Source organism: Capsicum annuum, chromosome 4 (assembly GCF_002878395.1).
Source record: "Capsicum annuum cultivar UCD-10X-F1 chromosome 4, UCD10Xv1.1, whole genome shotgun sequence".
Taxonomy (NCBI): Eukaryota; Viridiplantae; Streptophyta; class Magnoliopsida; order Solanales; family Solanaceae; genus Capsicum; species Capsicum annuum.
Genome location: NC_061114.1, coordinates 39,994,761 through 40,001,866, shown reverse-complemented (window position 1 = coordinate 40,001,866; position 7,106 = coordinate 39,994,761).

The following is a 7,106-nucleotide window of genomic DNA, read 5'->3' as shown; positions in this document are numbered from 1 at the left end:
CATAATAAAACATACAAGATGTATGTTGATTCATGTAATTATGTTAATTGATTGTATTGAATGTTGTATGACCAAAGTATGCTCCCCATATGTTTGATAAAATGTTTGTGTGAAGGAAATAGGGTCATTATAGCATGTTGACAAACAATCCCCAATTATGTATAAGATCATGCATGCCAAATGTTTGTTGAAATGCTTTAGTGAATGAATTATGATATGTTGCATTCATTCCTACTCATGTGAATTCCTTATTGAATGAATTATGAAATAATAGTATGCACTCCCTATATATTTACATGTTTAAGACTTCCAAATGCTTGAAGAGATGCCTCATTGATTGTGTTATGAATGATAGCCTATTGCCATGTTATGTACGAGTTGTCCTGTCTTGTATTATTTATGTTATCGAGTCCTGGGGTATTTATACCCAACAAATGAGCTAATTGTCTAGAGCCAGTGTCAGTTTCATGAAAATCTCAGTCATGCCATGATTAGTAGTACTCTCAGTTAGTTACAGAACTTAGTAAGACTTAAACAGTTGTAGAACTTAGGAAATCTCAATAATCTCAGTATCAGTAGTATTCCAGCTTTAGTTCAGTAATTAATTCATAACTTAGTAATATTCCGTCAGTTAACAAAACTCAGTGAATTTAGTTTACCTAAGTCAAACAAGTACGATCAGTAACAGTTCAGTCAAGCCTTGTATAAATTAGTAATCAATTCAGTGTCTTTCAGTTGGGAGTAGAATTTAGCACCGAGGAAACCTAGGGATGGGGGATCACCCGCTAGATAGGACTGATATCCTTAGAAGCAATCCCTAAGTTCCAGAACTACATCGCTAGCGTAGGCATGAGATGTCACCCGTTAGATAGGACTGACATATTCGGGGATCACTCGCTAGTACAGGACTGATCTCAGGGGTCACCCGCTAGATTAGGATTGATCCCATAGCAGTTGTCTTTACCCGTGGTACGGTACTGACACCCTTCTAGCTGGGGTTATAGGTTGGACCCCACTAGTTCAGATTCAGGGCATGTCAGTTAGATGACTACCTCCTATAGTCTCAGCTTCAGAATCAGTCTTAGTAAAAGAACTCAGCTCAGTAGCACAGATTCAGGACTGTTAGATATAGTCACTCATTAGTATTATTAATGGATTTAGAGATCACCCGCTAGATAGGACTGATCTCAGATTTAGTCAAGTAGTATCAGTACCAACAGATTCAGAGATCACCCGTTAGATAGGATTGATCTCAAATATAGTCAATTAGTATCAAGTACCATTAGATTTAGAGATCACTCACTAGATAGGACTGATCTCAGAGATAGTTAATCATCTTTAGTATATTCAAAATCACTCTCTACATAGGACTGATCTGAACCTCAGTCAATTAGATATCAGTATCAGCAGACTCAGTTATCAAAAATCCAGTTAATAGAATTCGGTATTCAGTGTTCCTACGATTTCAGTTATAGTTTATGCATTCATGCATGTATCCTCATTCAATATACTCAGATTATTTAGTCAGTATTGTTCATACATATGAACCCCTGTATTTACCCTTTCCTTATTTAGCATACCAATACATTCCATCGTACTGATGGTGTTTATACCATATGTTCAAAAGCACGAGATCTAGAGTACCCTTACTAGTTCAGATTCAGTCAGTAGCAGTAGACGTAGCAGTGAGTCCTCATAATTCGAGGATAATTTTTATTTTATTATTGCACTAGACTCATTATTTTAGTAGACAGAGTTAGTTGGGGACCGGTCCCATCAATTCCACAGTTCAGAAAGTTTTGAGGCTTTTCAGACAGATGTATCATTATTTAGTTTTCAGTTGTATTTTAGATATTTGAACCTTATGGCAAGTTTTTCATCAGTTTTTTGCATTTTACAGTGTATTATGCAGTGCTCAGTTATAGATACCAGAAAAGGGTTTGCTTGTGGTCCTTCAGGATTATGAGCACCGTGTAGCATCCGGGGTACCAGACTCGGGGCGTTACAATATCCTTATTGAGGATTCTATTACCTATTTTTCTCATAGAACTCCTAAGGACTAGAATTACAACACCACCATAGGTTCTAAACGATCACCCCTCATATTAGACTTGACACCTTAGTCCTTTTGGACATAGTTTAGTATATCCATGTCAGTTTGTGTTTGTACCCTTAGAAAGATACTAAACACCCTTTCAGCTGGTGTTACAGGTTGGACCCCAATTAGCTCATGTTAGGGTATGCCAGTTATTAGTAGCTCCCACAGTCCACAGTTTATAGTTTAGATTTCAGATTCTTGCATAACCTCATATTTAGTTATTTCGTTCAATTTTTAGCATATGTTCTTTACTTGGTTGTGCACTAGTTATCATATTATATATTCTATGATTTAGCTCACATCAATTATTTCCCGATCTCACATACGCAGTATATTTAAAGTACTGACCGCATACTATTTTATGCTAAATTATCTTATAATATAGGTTCAGATGCTCAGCATTCTAATTGTACTTAGAACGTGGAACACTCTTGGTTTTTGACCTTTATAAAAAAATTTACTTTGAGCTCACTAGACATCATATAACTTGGGGTACTATTCTTACAATGTGGTACCACTTAGGCACCCTAACTCATATGTTTCATATTGTTTTTTATCTCACTTACTATCCAAGGTACGAATAGGCATGTTACTAGTTGTATAATAGGGTACTAGAAGTAAGGAGACAAATAATATAATGCCCTAAGTCTTGTACAAAGTATTCTAACCAAGGTACGATTCAAAAGGGTACTAGTCGTATGTTAAGAAATAAGTTAGCCCTTGTGTGATCGCATGTTGGTTAGTAGTGAGGTCCAAGAGGATTCCTAGGGTACGAGAGAAGGGTACCACTCATACCCTAGCGTATGATTAAAGGGTGTGGTTGTACCCTCTTACAGTCAAGTTTTTAGCTTTTAAGTTAAGAACATTTAATACATTTCCTACCCTAAAACACTTTAGTCCCCATGTCTTATAACTCATTGTGACCTCTCTCTTAAAAATTGGGGGCTAGGGTTCTTTAAAAGTGTTCATCTAGAGACTCAAGAGACAAGTTTCTTCTATGAATCTTTATGAATAAGGTATGTAACTCTTCTCTCATTGTTAGTTCTCAAATATCATGTGTTTTAAAGTGTGATTATGATTCTTAAAGGGTGGTTTTGAAAATAAAAAATGAGGGTTTTATTGCATATGATTGAGTATTATTTACTCTTGGTTTAACCTTTGTTTACACATGTTTTTGGTGATGGTTAGCACGTGTGGGTGCTTGATAATGGTGGTTTAACAAATGGGTCATGGGTTACCCTAAACTTGATGGTTTTTACTTTTGTTTTGGTCTTGTTAATAGCATGCACTCAAAGTGTTTGTAGAAAAGGCCTAAAAGAATAAACTAGTCACATGTTAAAGGTGTTTTGAACTAAGGCATTGGCCTAATAGATATGAATGATTGGTAAATGGTTTTGTGAAGGCCTTGTTGGCCATGTAATGATCTAAATGGTAACCTTGGTAGTTTATATAGTAAAATGGGTTTGAGTCCTTAAATATTAACTTCATTTATGTATTTGTTAGGCAATGGGTTCGAATCCCTTAACTTTGAATTGTACAAGTATCTTTGTTAGATAATGGGTTTAAGTGCTAAAGTCAAATGAATGCATTTGATTGATAATGGTAATGGCATGGGGTATACTTGCAAGTAGTGTTGGTATGATGATACCAATGAAGTGCCATTCGTAAGTAATCGGCTAAATGTTTATGTATGTGAAATGATGGTTTGAATTAGGCTTTAAAGAAGGTTGCGTAGCCAAGTTGTGAAGGTGTAGATTCTTAGGGATCAACACTAGAAACCGCATATGCCGACACGGGGGTCAAAATGGCTTGAGCTTTGAGTCCACTTGCTTAATATAATCAGGAGGTCTGAATGGTCAAAATGGCCTGAGGTTCGAGTCCTATTGCTTAATATGACCGAGAGGTTCAAATCTTTCGTACTATATGATGTGGGAGGTTTGATTCCCCTATAACATACTATATTACATGATTGGGTAACTCAATTACCTTAGTATATGAATGGGAGGTTTGAGTCCCTAATGCATATGCGTAAGATTATTCTCCGATTTATGAGGCTACACAAATTGGGGCCCGACCAAGGGGTGAGAACTAGAATCCAAATAGTCCATGGGTGTAACCAAAATGACAGCTAAGCTTCACAACCCAAGCTAGGATTTTAAAGGTTCATGTTAAACCTTGTTCCCTATCCCGGCATTATATATATATGTGTGTGTATATATATATGTACATATATATGTATTGTATTGGTTATATGTAATGGTTGACTTGAATTAAACTGTTGGCATTATCTTATCCTTATCCTTTAGTTACATGTTAGTGCACCAACCACTAATCGTCTTCGATATTGTATAACCATGTGATGTAGGTATTGGACATACTACACCTCTTACTCAGTGATTAGACTGGGAATTAGCTCATGCTAACTTGAAGTAGTGAGATTCCATACTTTGGAAGGCTTTATTTCTAGTGGTTTTAGCCTTGGCATTGGTATTGCTATTGAGGCTAACACCATATAACTGTATTCAATTTATTATTGTTCCATTTTCTTATGGTATGGATATGGACTTAGTTATGACTTTGGTTATGTTATGGTTGTTGGTTAGGCTATAAGTGGATGGAATTTTTAGGGTTGTTCGTGGTCGTGAACCTATCCCAAAGTCTTTGTGTTGTCAAATATGCTATCTTGTTATATGTTCAGTATTCATCCAACATAGGGTATCTGCTAAGTTGGTTGACTTGGGTAATGGGGCGATCTCCAATTCTTGTTGGGCCTGAGATGCCTATTGCAATAAGGCCCTAGTTCAGGTCATATTAAATTGGTATCTGAGTCTAAGTTTTGGTGTCATGGGGTGTCCACAAAGCCATGACAAGTAAAGCACCACACTTATAATCAGGAGGCTATGAGGCATTTAGAAACGTTTCACTTTCTTGTTGTTCTAATTTGAGCCATAGAGACTAAAGTCCCGAATCTCTCTAATTTCTATTTGTTTGTCTTTTAAATCGTGTCCTCAAGAAAATCTGAAACTCATGGGAACTCTTCTGTCCCTACGGAGAACAATGTGAATAGATTCCTACCCATGTGGTAGAGACCTGTTCTAGGGTCGCTGCTTCTGATCATCCTCATGCAGTCCCACTGGTCCTTACTGATCCTTCTCTAGGTGGTGACACCTCTACTCAACCACCTCAAGGAAATATTTCAAATACAGAGTTCTGATGTTCTATTGAGCTATTGGCCCAAATAGTGTTATCTCTATCTAACTAGTTAGGTCTGGTGGGTAGGAGGAGAAGTCAAACAATAATGGAGGAAGGGCAGAACAAGAAGTTTAGATATTCAGAGTAGGGCGGGGTCGATGCAATAACGGTAGTCATAGGAGACAATGGACTAAGAAAGGGAGTTCGAGAGAATCTAGTTCTTACCCGTCGACTAGAGCCCCTTACCATAGGTCATCCGATGAATGTAAATTTCAAAATAGTAGTGGTCCTAGAGCATGGGTGCCCAATACCAGTTTAATGGAGCTTAGTTAGTTCCACCTATCCCCCTTGCCGATTCTGTGATCAGTTACATCACAGGTTCTGTCCTAGGGGGAAGAATCATTGATTTAGTTACTGTTAGATTGTTCATATGTAGCGGAATTGTCCTTCTAGGATTGCATCCGGGTCTAACAAGGTTATTGTTGCCTCTTCATCAGCTCTTGCACCAAAGGGTGCCACTTTTGGCTTTGACACTAGTCAAAACTGCCTTGATGCTCTCACTACTCACCAGGAGCCAAAGCATATCCTGATGTTGTCCATAGTATGTTGAAACTCTTCTCATGTGATGTGTATAGTTTAATTGATTCGGGGTCCACCCTCTCTTATGTGACCCTATTTGTGGCTGTGCATTTTGGCTTTGGTCCTGAGTTTATTCCTGATCCTTTTCTGTATCTACCCTAGTTGGTGACTCTGTGATTGCTAAAAGAGTCTATAGGGGGGTGTGGTATCTTTTGGTGGTAGAGAAACTCTTGTGTTTTTTATAGAAGTTAGCTATGTTTAACTTTGATGTCATATTGGGGATGGATTGGTTGCATTCATATTATCCTTTCTTATATTGCCGAACCCATAAGGTCATATTTAAATTCCTGAATGAGCCGATCATTGTATGGGAAGGGTATTGCTTATTGCCTAGGGGGAGGTTTATCTCACGTTTTAGAGCCCGAAAGTTGATTTTCAAAGGGTGTTTGTATCATTTTGTTCGGGTTAAATATTCTAACTCGAAAGGTCCATCTTTAAAAACCCATTCCTATGGTTAATGAGTTTCCTGAGGTTTTCCCTAATGATTATCCTGGTGTTCCTCCTAATAGGGAAATTGATTTTGGTATTGATACTGCTCCGGACACCCATCCTATTTTTCCCCCTCTATAGAATGGACTCTTGGTAAGGGTTTTATCCATCCAAGTGTTTCCCTGTGAGGTGCACCGGTGTTGTTCATGCACAAGAAAGACGGGTTTCTTCGAATGTGTACAAGTTATTGGCAATGGGATAAGATATGTGGAATGATATCTCTGTTAGGTATACTAGTATGTGTTGTGATTGTTTTGTGGGGATACTTGATCATTGTTAGATGCTCAGTTTGAGATTTCAATGCTAATTATGGTAATAGGAATGTTTATTTGAGGATAATGATGCAAGGTTAGTAGAAGTAAATTAGTATGGTGATGCAATATGTGAGAGCTTGGGTGATGCCTTATGAAATAACAGCATATGTAATTAGGAATTAGGTAGAAGGTCTAATTGTTGAAGCAGAAGTGGCGGATAAATCATTAGATGGATAAAAGCCTCGGGTAGCAAGAGTAATATAAACTCAGTTCTGAGCTATAGATCTCATGTATCCCTAGCTTATGCCCATTACGATTTCTTAGCATGGGAAGTCTAGGGAATTGTTACCTAATGTTAAGTAGAGCCGAAGTGGGGGAGAAGTAGATAACTGGTGTGAACTCTTGATATGAGTTCAAAGCTTGTCAAGAAATAG